Source organism: Ovis canadensis, chromosome 11, assembly GCF_042477335.2.
Source record: "Ovis canadensis isolate MfBH-ARS-UI-01 breed Bighorn chromosome 11, ARS-UI_OviCan_v2, whole genome shotgun sequence".
In the NCBI taxonomy this organism is placed as follows: domain Eukaryota; kingdom Metazoa; phylum Chordata; class Mammalia; order Artiodactyla; family Bovidae; genus Ovis; species Ovis canadensis.
Genome location: NC_091255.1, coordinates 15,063,064 through 15,077,707, shown reverse-complemented (window position 1 = coordinate 15,077,707; position 14,644 = coordinate 15,063,064). Strand labels below are relative to the sequence as shown.

At 38.0% G+C, this 14,644-nt stretch overlaps 1 long non-coding RNA gene across 1 annotated transcript; it reads right to left on the bottom strand.

Annotated features, from left to right (window-relative positions):
• Positions 1-11,007: 11,007 nt before the first annotated feature.
• On the bottom strand, positions 11,008-13,622 carry LOC138414613 (uncharacterized). Its single transcript, XR_011246930.1, has 3 exons — positions 13,601-13,622; positions 12,070-12,221; positions 11,008-11,274 (listed from the first exon to the last, which is right to left on the bottom strand). It is a non-coding gene; the product is annotated as an uncharacterized lncRNA (long non-coding RNA).
• Positions 13,623-14,644: the final 1,022 nt, after the last annotated feature.

Genomic DNA, 14,644 nt, shown 5'->3' with positions numbered 1-14,644 from the left:
TTCTTGCCTGGAGAATCCCATGGACAGAGGAGCCTGGCGGGCTACAGTCCATGGGATTGCAAAGAGTTGGACATGACTGAAGCCAAGAAAGGTCTGTCTAGTCAAGACTATGGTTTTTCCAGTAGTCATGTATGGATGTGAGAATTGGACTATAAAGAAAGCTGAGCACAGAAGAATTGATGCTTTTGAACTGTGGTGTTGGAGAGGACTCTTGAGAATCCCTTGGACTGCAAGGAAATACAACCAGTCAATCCTAAAGGAAATCAGTCCTGGGTGTTCTTTGGAAGGACTGACGTTGAAGCTGAAACTGCAAAGAGCTGACTCATTTGAAAAGACCCTGATGCTGGGAAAGGTTGAAGAAGGCAGGAGGCGAAGGGGACGACAGAAGATGAGATGGTTGGATGGTATCACCGGCTGAATGGATGTGAGTTTGGGTAAACTCTGGGAGTTGGTGATGGACAGGAAGGCCTGGTGTGCTGCAGTCCATGAGGTCACAAAGAGTCGAACACGACTGAGCTACCGAACTGAACTGAACTGAAGCATCTTAGTATGCGCATGGACTTGATACACCCTCCCTTTCTCCCTTCCTCTCATTCTGAGGACTCTGTCTAAGCCAAGAAATAAAAAAGTGTGATTCTATTCCTCAGATAGTCTTTAAAATCTGCTTTTACATACACAAGTCCTTTCTATTCCCCCTGGTATCTGGGCTTTGGAAACTCAAAAGCCAATGGAAAACAGACCGGTGAAATGTGTATGTGATGAGTGGGTGAGGGAACTAGCTGGTGGCTGAAAAATTAAGGGGGTAACAGTAAATAATGCTGCAACACTATTGGGTAATACTAGAAAACACAATAACCACCATGCTAAGTTAAGCTGCTTTCAGGGATTCAGAAGGGGGCCTGCATAAAGCTATTTCAGAACATATTTTATTCTTGTGTTCCTTCAAGTTAAGAACTTTGTCTTGATGCACTTTGGACTTAGGGGAAGTTAGAATGAAACTGGAATGAAAGGACTGAGGATAAAATCTAGATTCTTTTATTTCTGTCAGTGTCAGGGATGCCAATACTTAACCCCAAGCAAGTGCTGCTAAATGTGTTCAAACATAAAATCCTTACATCATCTGTCTCTCTCTCTTTTAGTTCCTTCAACTCTCTCCCAAAGACACACCCCCCACCACCACCACACACACTCCCACGCACACACACAAACAAAAACGCAGTCGACGCTGCTCCAGGAGTCAAAGCAAACAAATGGGCAGATTTCACAGCCTGTTTTGTAGCCAGTTGACCATACAGCACACCTCCCCTACTTGGTTGTAAAGGCATATTTTCCACTTGTTACTTTACTGTTGAGATGCTTCAAGAGTAAGAATTATGAAAAATATTGGCACATTGACAAGGGCACTAAATGAGATGACCTCTAAGACTGCTTTCCCACTCTTGTCATAGTAAATATAAGAAAGTATGTCATTTCAGGAAAATATACTGGAGACAGCTCTCAGTTCTTCACAGGCATTCATTAATTCTAGTGGATTTTTCCATCTTGATGAGATGAGTCTGAAGAAGGCTTTGCATCCCTCAGTAACTTTTCCTACTGTGGCCTCAAGTAGATCCAGGGGCATGGGTGTCTATCATCTGTGTCTCCATCTATTCATCATAAAGGACAAATCCCTAATACTTAACACTGTTTGACTAGACTCTCAATCTTCTGGCTCTAATGGTGTGATTTTCCTCTTTTATTTTAGTAATCAGAAATGTAAAAATGAAAAACATAAATTTTATTTGACTCTGTCTTCAAATGTAACTGCTGTTATCAGGTGGATATTTTCCAAACAATTTCTAGGCTTATGTAAATACGCATAACGTGTGGGTGTCTGATTGTATGTAGACAAATGGAATTGTGGCACAGTGTCCTTTGACAACCCAATAACCATGATCATCAAATTTCTACTTTCCAGCTACAACAAATCCGATTTTTAAGATAGAGGAGAAAGACTTCTCTTCGTTGGTTTGAGGTTTTGGGCTTTGTTTTATTCTTTCCACTGAGGTATAACGTACATACTGTAAAGGTCACAGGTCTTTAGTTTACATACATATGCAGCGGTCTTTCCATCAGCCAGTTCAGGACATAGACTGTGTCCACTACCCGAGACGCGCATCAGGCCCTTTCTCAGTCAATATCTCTGAGAGTTATCACTATACTGATTGCTATAACTGTGGTTTCAGCTTTGCTTAAATTTCAGATAAATTAAATACTGCTGTATATGATCCTTTGTGTCCAGCTCTTGCCAGCACTTCTGTGAGGCTGATTCACGATTTGGGTGCATGATTCCATGGTCTATCCTTTCTCATTGCCGTGTGGTTTTCCATCCCATGCGCTTACCACTGTTCACCCATTCTCCTTTTGAGGAACATCTCAGATACCTTCAATCTTACGAAATCTTTAATAAAACTGAGAACATTCCTTGAAATACCTTGGTGGATGTATACACTCATTTCTGTAGTTATATAACCAAGAATAAAATTACTGAATCATAGAGTATTTGTAAATTTATCTAGTAGGTATCACCAAAGAATTTTCTTAAAGTGGCGGTACCTATTTATTTCCAGCTCTAATGTACAAGAGTTCTACTTGCTCTCTGCCTTCACCAGCATTCAGTATTGTTTGTATTTCCAATTTTAGCCATTCTGGTGAGTATATAGTAGTTTTATTGTGATTTGTGTTTGTATTTGAATATTCTTCATGGATAATGTTATTAACTTTCACATAAGCTTACTGATTACTTGGATAGTCTCAGTTCTGAGGTGTCAAAGTAATTTGTCCATTTTAAATTGACTTATTTGACTTTTTAAATTGTAGGAAATTTTTATCTTCTGGATAAAAGTCCTTCATCCGATATTTATGAATTATAAATGTTTACTCCGAGTCTTTTTTTATATACTCTTAATGATGCCTTTTGATGAGCAGAAGTTTTTAATTTTACTGAGGTCTATGCTATCTATATTTTATTGTCAGTGCTTTTGGGGGCAGAAATCTCTATTTTAGGATAGCAGACTCCTCCTCCAACCCTGAGGATAGATTATGACACCTCTATGCTGCTGCTGCTGCTGCTAAGTCGCTTCAGTCTTGTCCGACTCTGTGCGATGCCATAGACGGCAGCCCACCAGGCTCCTCCGTCCCTGGGATTCTCCAGGCAAGAACACTGGAGTGGGTTGCCATTTCCTTCTCTAATGCATGAAAGTGAAAAGTAAAAGTGAAGTCGCTCAGTCGTGTCCGACTCTTCCAGATCCCAAGGCCTGCAGCCTACCACGCTCCTCCACCCATGGGATTTTCCAGGCAAGAGTACTGGAGTGGGGTGCCATCGCCTTCTCCATGACACCTCTATATGGGCCATAAAACTCATTTCCTTTAGTGTGCTGCTTTTACAGACTTCTTGGTAGCGAAATAGGGCCATATGCCACAGTTTTGAATTGTGTGAAGTAAAGGCAAATCTTATAGAAGGTTTCTATGAGAGACTATCTAGCTGGATAAAAAGCCATGGATTCTTGAGAAGAGAGCTTGTTTGCCTTGCTGTCTTCATCCTGGGAAGCTGATGTGCAGACTTGTTATCTGCTTCATTCATTTTGTGACCATGAAGGAAAAGCCAAGGGAATTGCAGAGACATTGACCCCATGCCCTAACATCACTGGCTATTGAAATAATTCTGCAACAGTTCCACCAGATTTATTGTTAATGGAGGACCATAGATGGCATTGCCGTTTTAACCATAATTAGTCAGGAGTTTGTTATTTGCAAATTGCAATGTTCTTTCTAATAAGAGACTCAGGGTACATATTGATCTTCAACTTGTTTTTTTCTTTTAATGTATCATAGACATCATTATAAGCCAGTACACTTCAGATTTACTTCTTTTAAAAAAATAATTTATTTATTTTACTTTACAATACTGTATTGGTTTTGCCATACTTCAGCATGAATCTGCCACAGGTGTACATGTGTTCCCAATCCTGAACCCCCCTCCCACCTCCCTCCCCCATACTATCCCTCTGGGTCATCCCAGTGCACCAGCCCCAAGCATCTTGTATCCTACATCAAACCTAGACTGGCGATTCATTTCTTATATGAACACAGAATTCCACCATGGGTGTACCAGACATTATTTATCCTGTTTCCTATTTTTGTACATTTTGCTAGATTGTTACTAGATTGTTTAAAATTATAAACAACATTGCAATAATCTGTGTGAATGTCTTTGCATATATTCTTTAGCATATTGATAAGACTGATTCTAGGAAATATATTGCTGAGTCAAAAGATATGTACAATTAAATTTGGAATAGACACTGGCAAATTTGCTTCCAAAACTGTCAGTATAATTCAAATTTCCACAAATTATATATTAGAAAACTTATTTTCCTCACACAAATGACAGCTCAGACTGTTACTAATATTTTAAAATTTTTACCAATTTTATAGACATAAAATTGCATTTCATTGTGTAAATATGTATTTTAAATAATAAATTTGACCATGTTTTCATATCTTTTACTGTCCATTGCATCTGTGAATTGCCTATTCATTCCTCTTGCCTACTTCTTTACTGAGCTGTTTGTCTTCAGTATTACCTCATTTCCTATGATGATTACTGTTATACTTATTTTAAAGGATGTCTGGGCAAAACTGAATCAGGCAGATGACTCTTCTCTAAATAGGTTTAAAACATGTGGTTCGGTTAATCTGAACTGAGTATTAACTAGTGCTAATTATATATGCTGTAAATATTTTCTTCTTTTAACTTTTTGTGGGGAGAATTTTACTAGACAGAAGATTTACAATTTTATGTATAAACAAATCTGTCTATTAAGCTTCTCCTCTTGGTGGTATCCAAGCTTTCTCTAGCACAAAGCTTTAACGTCATTTTTCTATATTTTGTCTTCTTCAGTAACTTTTTATGTCTTAATCTTTTATTTGAAATTTAACAAGTATCTATTGAGTACTTAATATGTGCCAAGCACTGTAAAACTGAAGAATAACACAAAAAATCTCAACTCTCATGAAACTCTTCATTTTACTGGAAAGACAGGCAAGTTTTTAAACAGAAAAAGAGCATCTCAGAAATGATAATTTCTATGTAGGAGACAGTACAGAGTGATGGGAAAGATAAATGTATGTTGGTACTTTAGTTAGGAAGCTTGGGAAATGCCTGAAGAGGAAGTGATATTTGAAGAAACTTAACAGGGAGGATGAGCCAGACTCTTGAAGGAGAGGGGCCCAGAGAGGTGACAGCTAGTGCTCGGTTCTTGAAACAGAAGGAAATACTTTCAAAAGGCAGAAAGAGGGCCTCTGCAGAAGGAAAACAGAGAATGCAGGATCATAGCATGCCTTTCTATGGTGGGATCAGAAAAGCCAGCTGTAGGCCAACTTCAGTTCACATTTCACTGTAATTTTGTTGAGAAGTTTTAAGCAGAGTATTCATGTGAAGAGAATTACTTTAAAATACATATCAGTGATTTCCATTTCCAAATAGGGTGAGATAAGCCACAACAGGCCAGTGATTCCACTGTAAAAAAAAAAAAAAAAGAAAGATAAATATATTTTTAGATCATATTTTTAAGACATTGTAGAGATGTGGAAAAATGATGACTAGATAACCTAAACTTCCATAAAAAAAAGAATATTCTATTAGCCTATATAATGGTTCTCTACATCAGTATTCATCAGGGAAATGGGAATACAGTGTATGTTATGACAAGTATTAACATGTTAGTAGAAAAAGAATGAATTTGGGAATAATAAACTTTCATATCAGTTCAGTTCAGGTCATTTCAGTCGCTCAGTCGTGTCCGACTCTTTGCGACCCCGTGAATCGCAGCATGCCGGGCCTCCCTGTCCATCACCAACTCCCGGAGTTCACTCAGACTCACGTCCATCGAGTCAGTGATGCCATCCAGCCATCTCAGCCTCTGTCGTCCCCTTCTCCTGCCACAATCCCTCCCAGCATCAGAGTCTTTTCCAATGAATCAACTCTTCCCATCAGGTGGGCAAGTACTGGAGTTTCAGCTTTAGCATCATTCCTTCCAAAGAAATCCAGGGCTGATCTCCTTCAGATTGGACTGGTTGGATCTCCTTGCAGAACAAGGGACTCTCAAGAGTCTTCTCCAGCACCACAGTTCAAAAGCATCAATTTTTCGGCGCTCAGCCTTCTTCACAGTCCAACTCTCACATCTATACATGACTACTGGAAAAACCATAGCCTTGACTAGATAGACATTTGTTCGCCAAGTAATGTCTCTGCTTTTCAATATGCTGTCTAGGTTGGTCATAACTTTCATATAGAATAAGGTAAAAAACTCAGTAAGTAGTTAAATATACAAAAAGCAGTACATATAAATGAAATCATACCCTTGATATAAAAGCAGCTTTTCTGCTTTTATTGTGTACATTACTTCAAAAACAACTCAGTGTTTTTGGTGTCAAATGCTGTATTCAAAAAAAAAAAGAAAGAAAGAAAGAAAACCAAAAATCATTAGAAAGTGAATAATTTTATTTGAAAAACACAGAACAAAAACTTGCACCAAAACATCTTTTTGTTAAAAAGAATACTGTCTCTTGTACTTGAGAGTAAAGTTCAAAGAATAATGCCCCAAAAGACAAACTAAAAGAAACTGTCTTAGAGACATGTGATGCTCACTAAAGTGATTCCATCTACTGGTATGTGATTTCTTACTAAAAAAACAAGGAGGCTAATTGCTTTACAATATATTTTTAAAAATTAAAAATTAAAAAAAGGAAAAATTAAAAAAATAATAATAATAAATAAAGAAATAGAGGTAAATAATTTAATTGGTAAAACCAAAACAAAACCTGTAATAACTCAATTTGTTTCATCAATACAGCCAATGACTATCTCATGGGGAATGGTAGGAAAACTGTGTGTGCTGTGTTTAGTCACTTCTGTCATGTCTGACTCTTTGCAACCCTGTGGACTGTAGATCACCAGCTTATCTCTGTCCATGGGATTCTCCAGGCAAGAATAGTGAAGTGGGTTGCCATGCCCTCCTCCAGGGGAATCTTCCCTAAACAAGGATCAAACTCAGGTCTCTTAAGTCTCCTCCTGCATTGGCAGGCAGGTTCTTTACTACTGGCACCACCTGGGAAGCCCAGAAAAACTGTGAAACCTGTATAGGCAAGTGGTGCATTGTCTCTGGCTTTGTGTAAAAAGTTCCAAAAGGAAAATATTTTTATCCTTTACCATTAAAAGACTACAACCTTTAACTGTGTTGGTTTTTATTTATCAGTCATATCAAAGACTTTGGGCAAAAAAAAATATGAAATTTCTCATATTTTGTCATTGTAGATAATTGATATTCTCTTACATTTAAAACTTGTCACTGTTGGGTGTAAGGTGTATATATAAATGTACTTAAGTATATATGATAACTTAGTATGTAGTTAGAGTCCACATATATGTCTTTGTGTGTATATATATGTATATGACTTCCATATTTTAGTATGCAAATGATTCCATATATACATATTCTATATAAAAACATAGAATATAAAATCTTGATGCTTGCTAAATTTTCTTACATTGTAATAAATTCTAAATAGAATCCTAGACTTTTACATACATGTGCAAAATTTAAAACCTTATATCATTATAATATGTAAAATTTTCATTGTCTTTTCATGTGTTGTGGCATTGGCTAGAATATCCAGAATAAATAAAAGAAGGGAAAGTAGGCTTCTTTGTGAACTAACACAGAGATTGCTTAAATTTCTTAAAAAAATATGTTTCACCTATATTTAGTTTAATACTCCTGATAACAATTGCTGTTGTATAGTCAATAAGGTGTGTCTGACTCTTTATGACCCCATGGACTGCAGCACGCTGGGCCTCCCTATCCCTTATTATATCCCAGAGTTTGGCCAAGTTCTTGTCCACTGACTCAGTGATTCTATCGTAAAGCCTCATACTCTGCTGCTCTCTTCTCCTTTTGCCGTCAGTCTTTCCCATCGTCAAGATCTTTTCTAATTGATCTGTTCCAATTGATCTTTTTCTTTTTAATTTGTATTTTTACTTTATTTTACTTTACAATACTGTATTGGTTTTGCCATACATTGACATGAATCCACCACGGGTGTACATGCGATCCCAATTGATCTTTTTCATTTGTTCCCATCAGATGGCCAAAGCATTGGAGCTTCAGCTTCGGCATCAGTCCTCCCAGTGAATATTCAGGGTTAATTTCCTTTAGGATTGACTAGTTTGATCTCCCTGCAGTCCAAGGGACTCTCAAGAGTCTTTTCCAGCACCACAGTTTGAAAGCATCAATTTTTTGGTACTCAGCCTTCTTTATGGTTCAACTCTCACATCTGCACAGGACTACTGGGAAGACCGTAACTCTGACTATATGGACATTTGTTGGCAAAGTGATGTCTTTGCATTTTAATACACTGTCTAGAAGATTCTTGCTTCTTGGAAGGAACACTATGACAAACCTGATAACAATAAGTACTCTTTTGTTGCTGAGGAAACCGAGAAGTTAGGTAATTTCTTAGAAGTTCTAGAGCTATTAAGCAAGCATTAAATTCATGGTTCAAGCTCAGAACTCTAGATGTTTATTTATTATTTTGGCAGAACCTGATCCAAAGCAAGTCAGGAAGATGATATCTAAATTTGTATACAAAATGTATAGTAACCTGAGTTTGAAAGACAATTTTGGTTTAGTTTTTTCCCCCACTCAGTGTTTTAACATTTCCTACTTATCCCTTTCCTATAGCTGAAAGGTAAAGGAGAGAAGGCTGGTATAATCCCCTAGTATGGTGGATACCACTTGAGACATAAGGTCTCAACGAGCCCCAGCTGTTTAGTTCATGGCAAGATTGGTCAACTGTGATGGAACCAATTGCTAGATTCCTGGGGTTCATGAGGAAGGGATCATTCATTTGAAACCCTGAAGATACTTGTTGGGAGCTCAGTGATTATTTGAAGGAGGAAGAGAAGAACTTCTCAAATATGTGGGCAATTGAAACAAGAAAGGGTAATGAGCTGGCCTGGCCAATTCCATCCAAATTCTAGAAAACTGGGTTTCAGGGGAGTTTTCAGTTCAGTCGCTCAGTCGTGTCCACCTCTTTGCGACTCCATGGACTGAAGCACTCCAGACTCCCCTGTCCATCACCAACTCCTGGAGCTTGCTCAAACTCGTGTCCATCTAGTCAGTGATGGCATCCAACCATCTCATCCTCTGTTGTCCCCTTCTCCTCCTGCCTTCAATCTTTCCCAGCATCAGGGTCTTTTCTAATGAGTCAGTTCTTCCCATCAGGTGGCCAAAGTATCAGAGTTTCAGCTTCAGCATCAGTCTTTCTAATTAATATTCAGGACTGATTTCCTTGAGGATGACTGGTTTGATCTCCTTGCAGTCGAAGAAGTTTTAGTAATATTAAATATGAGATCAAACTGGCACTACAGTGTTGATAAAAGACTGCGTGATATAACTGAGTATCAATAGTGTTGCTCTGTTATTGGTTTGAAACCCAAGAACTTCACAATTGAATTAGAGAGAAGCACAGATCCTATTCTAAATAAACATTGCTAGTCAGTCAAGCATCCATAGTGGTTCAGACACTAAAGAATCTGCCTGCAGTGCAGGAGACCTGGGTTCAATCCCTGGATCAGAAAGATCCCTCAGAGAAGGAACGGCTACCCACTCCAGTATTCTTGCCTAGAGAATTCCATGGACAGAGAACCCTGGTGGGCCATAGTCCATAGCATCTCAAAGAATCAGACATGATTCAGTGACTAACTTTCAAGCACCCATCGTGTTCAAAATAAAGGAAATAGTATTCAAATCTCAGCCCATCTGGTCCACAAGAGCATTGAACTTTGGAGAGAGGCTCCTCTGCAATATCGATTAGCTTTTTTTCCTCCTTTTATTGACTGCTGTCTTTCTCACAGCTCTTACCTTTGGTGTCTCCTATCCCCTTCTCAGAATCCTCCTTCTCTGTATACTGTTTCTTTGTCAGTCTTTTAACTCCTGTTTTCTGTGGGATGGTATTGGGGCATATTTATTACTCTAACCTAGCTTCAAAGAAAGCTATCTTTTGTTGCAAAGTGTTTTAAGCAAAAAATCCTTTCCTATCAGAGGCTGATTTTTTTCATAATCTAGTAGAAAACCTACTTGTATGGCTTGTTGCAAATTGTATTGGAATATTAAGGAAGCAAGAGAGAAATAGGGAGAAAGCCATGGTAGGAAGGAACAATCTAGTTAGCGGAAAAAGTACAGTCTTTGGAGTCATTCAAGCTGTAGCTCTGCCAATGACTGGTCTGACATTGGCACCAGTTTTTCTGACTTCTTCAAACCTCTGTTTGCAAAATAGAAATAATAGTAGTAGTTACCAACTTCATATTGATTGTTACTTCATAGGAAGTAATTGTTATTGCAAGTACCTTAGGTATCTGTGGTTGTCTTCAGCATGACAGGTGCTGTAGTAGGTTCTGGAAATACAAGAATGCATGACAATATCCTTTGGAGTTGATGATTGTCTAGCATATAATTAAACTATGAACTGCCCTAGCATAGATTATGACAAGCAGCAGATATTTAATTAGAGCTATGTAATTCTAAAAAAGAAGTTTTCTTGTCAAGATATTATATAAAGGGGCAGCTAATTTGAGGTCATTCAGAAGAGTCAAGGGCTTCCTTGGTGGCTCAGGCAATAAAGAATCTGCTTGCATCCAGTATTCTTGCCTGGAGAATTCCATGGACAGAGGCTACAGTCTATGTGGTCGCCAAGAGTTGGGCATGACTGAATGAATTTCACTCACAGATGAGTCAAAATCAGAACATTGAGCTTTTAGGACAATACCAATTTCATCCTCCCTCTCTTATTAATGATACTCTTTACCTCAGATTTCAAAGAAAAAAGGACCTTTATTTGTGTTTTAGAAGTCTACAGAATTCAGGTTCATTCTGTAGAATAGCATATTAATGTTGCTGAATTACCCTTTATCTAAGAAAGTTGACGCAAACTATCTACTCTCAGAGGATGACTGACTCTGCGTTTCTGGAAAATGAATGGAGTCAAGTCAGCTTTCTGTTTATTGAGGCTGACAGGTGATAGCATCTGTGCTGTAGAATTCCAGGACTGTAGAATGTCCAAAGCTGGGAGGCACTTTTGTGAGTACCTACTCACTGCCTTGTTTTCTAATGTGGAAACTAAGGCCCAGAGAAGGCTCCGAATCAGCCTATAACCCACTGCTTGATTGTGTCTCTGTTAAAAAAACAGAAGTCAGTGATGGGCATGGAGACGAAAAGCACAGCTTTCAGTTCATCTGCACCACTCCATGGTGAAGTGAGTGGTCACACCCAGATAAGAGGAGTGACTCTAACCCCAAAGACAAAAAAAAAAAAAAAAAATACAACCGATGAAACTGGGAAAGAAATTATAATACGTATCCTAAGGATAACACGCTTTTGGAAACCTCTGAATACATGTTTAGCGTAAATAGCCATAGGACAAAAATAACTTCCTTCCCCAACTGTCCTTCTCCAACTGTTATGAAAAAATCAGTTTTTCATAAACCACTATAAAACACTCTAAATACTTCCTGGGAATCATCTCCAAATCCTTGTTCCACAGTCCCTTAGACCCAATATATGCAAACTTCTTTCCCCTTCCCTTCCTCCCTTTAAGTATATCACAGTCTAGTAGGGGACGCTTTATGACTTGACCAGAGAAAATCTTTATTTCATGCAATTTCAAGGAGTTCAACTTAATCATCTGCCATCCATATTCTTGCCAAAATTGCTGATAAGAAAATTAAGATGCGGAGATGACTATTATAAAGGGCATCATCTCCTTTGTGCTAACTTCTGTTTCAGTATCATCTTTGGTACCAGGAAGCTGTGTTCTGGATTTAGGTAATCTCTACTGGGTATCTGGTAGTTCCATCATCCACTTGGATAGTTTGGATTTTGGGGTATAAATATCTAGTTTCCATTCCCCACTTTCCCAACCATGGAGGTTTTCTTAACTGCTTTACTTATTTGATTTTCAGTTGTGTACCTGAAAAGTCACTTTGCTTCCAGAAGAATTCCAGAAGATTCTTCCAGCTTCTTGACTTGAGAGTTTCTGTATTTCCTTAATGCCAGTGACCTTCCTCTTGCTTGTGTGTTAACCATTTCTCCACATGGTACAGCAATCAGACATATTTTGGGCTACTGTTGAAAACAAAAACAAAAAAGAAACACCCCCTCGATTTTCTGTGGCTTACACAAATAGGGTTCAATTTTCACTCATAATAAGCAACATGGAAGTATACAGTCCAAGTCTAAGGCAGCAGTTTGCCAGTGGCTTAAAGGATTCAATGTCCTTCAGCCTCTCCACCATCCCAGCAGGTTGACTTATCAATTTATGTTGTCAGTGTGTTATTCACTCCTCCAGAAATCACACCAAGATTCAAGGCAATAAATAAATAAATAAATAAAAAGCCACACCAGCTGCATCTATCCCATTAAGTCAGAAAATAAAAGAGTTTCCAGAAACCTGAGTAGACCTAATACCTACGCCTCTTTGGCAGCAACTTAGAGAATTAAGGGATACTGGGAGTATTACTTCTCTAACCAATGTTAGAGTTCATATATCTTATGAAGAACAAAACAAAACCTTATATTTTATCCCCCCTTCAGGCACCCAAGCCCTGTTGTCCTTACCTTTCCTTCAGCAGCTATTTAAGCCAATAAATATTACTGAGCCCCTACACTGAGCTAAGTTTTAAGGAAACAAGGGTGCCTACAGTAGGGAAAAATGCATGAATAAGAAACATCTATGACTATTCCCTTCCTTACTCCTCTGTTAACTTGGAGAAATCTGTAGAAAAAATGAATGAAAAAAGTAAAACGTTATTAGATACATTTTCCAAGAAGTTTGACAAGAGAACAAAAATGCAACTATAGTTCATAAAGAATTCCATCTTATACCTCCACATTAAAACGGAATGGAATTTTGTCCTTATTTTTTTAAATAGTTTTGATAATCTCCTCTAATTCTATGTTGCCCAATGAATACATTTTACTTTTATTCTTGTGACTTAAACTTTATTTTTAGTACAAATCTACCTTAATCCAATTGCTGTTGAATGGTTGACCTGCTGTTATGTATTTTGTGTACAATTTATGATTTAATTTTGCTGTTCATTTTTCTTGAGAGCCAATCATTTTGCTTTAGGTCTAAAACTTTCTGCAGGGTGTTGAAAAGCACATAGACCCTAAGCATTATGCTTTGATGTTCTATCCATAGACATGCCCTGAAAAAGGACATCTTGGAATGCTAGCTACAAAACTAATAAAATACTCTAAAGGGACCAGACATATGATTTACTCCAAGGCCTGCAAACTCAAATCAATTCAGGGTCAGGTACATAAATTAAATGTGTGCTGTTATGAAGAAAGTATGAAAACTGTGGAAAACTAAAGAGTGATACAAACTAGTCAACAAACCAACTAAAGTATAATTTCAATAAAAAAACGAAGTGGTAGTTGGGATCTGTTGGCTGTTGATCTTTGATTCAAAACTTTAGGAATATGATGTAAGTTACCTGGAGTTTCACATAATGTAGCTGCTGGGGCCAGAGTCCCAGTCCACATCTCCTGTGATCCCATTCAGTGCATGCTTTGCCCTCATCTCCATGCTTCTCGTTTATAGGTTGTCCACTTTCCTAAAAAACAGAGGGAAAACTTGATGACCTGTTATGTGCTAAAGCCCTTTGCGTAGGTTGTTTCTTTTCATCTTTAATAAACATTTGAGATTGCTATTAATAACCTGACTTTTCAGATAAGAAAACTGAGATGCAGCGATGTTACATAACTTGTCTAAGTGTGATTTATGAAAATGTGAGCAACCCAGTTAGGTGTGGGTTTTGAACCCAGGTCCATCTGTGTTTGGAATGTTTTTTTTTTTTTCTTATTTTTTATTGTATTGTGTCCATGACTTCCAGGAAACGCTAATAATTTAAGCAGTGAATCAAAGAAGTGACTATGACGGAGTCATTTTAGATGCAGAATGTATCTGAAATTGGTTTATCAAGGACTATCTGTATAGTGAACCCTCCCAGTGGTGGTGAAAAAAGCAAGGATGCTCAATCTCGCTGCTGCCGTTCTTTCACTTGCTCAATCCTCATTTTTCCTGACCTGTTAGCTGCATTCCCCACAGCTGATCATGCCTTCCTGTAGTGCCCTTAAAACACTTTCTTCATTTGCTTTCTGGACAATCTTTGTTGTTCTCCCAGGTTGTCACTCTAAAACGTGGTATGAGCCACAATTCAATCTTTATTCCTCTTCTTGTCACCAGGTAACAGCCAGTAGCTTTGCTTTAACAAAACACCATCTACAAAATCGTGCCTTTCGCTTTTATATTTTCAGCTCTGGCCACTTTCCTGAAGTCTGGCTTGGAGACCTCCATAATCTCTTATCTGAAATCTCAGTACAGTTGTGCTTTAGCATAAATTGTTTTATTGCATAAATTTACATGCACATGCTGTATATAACACATACCTCTGGCAAGATTCAGGGCAGCCAAACAGTCTTTTAAAAACAAAGAACAGAGCTGGAGGTATCATGCTCCCCAATTTCAAGCAATATTA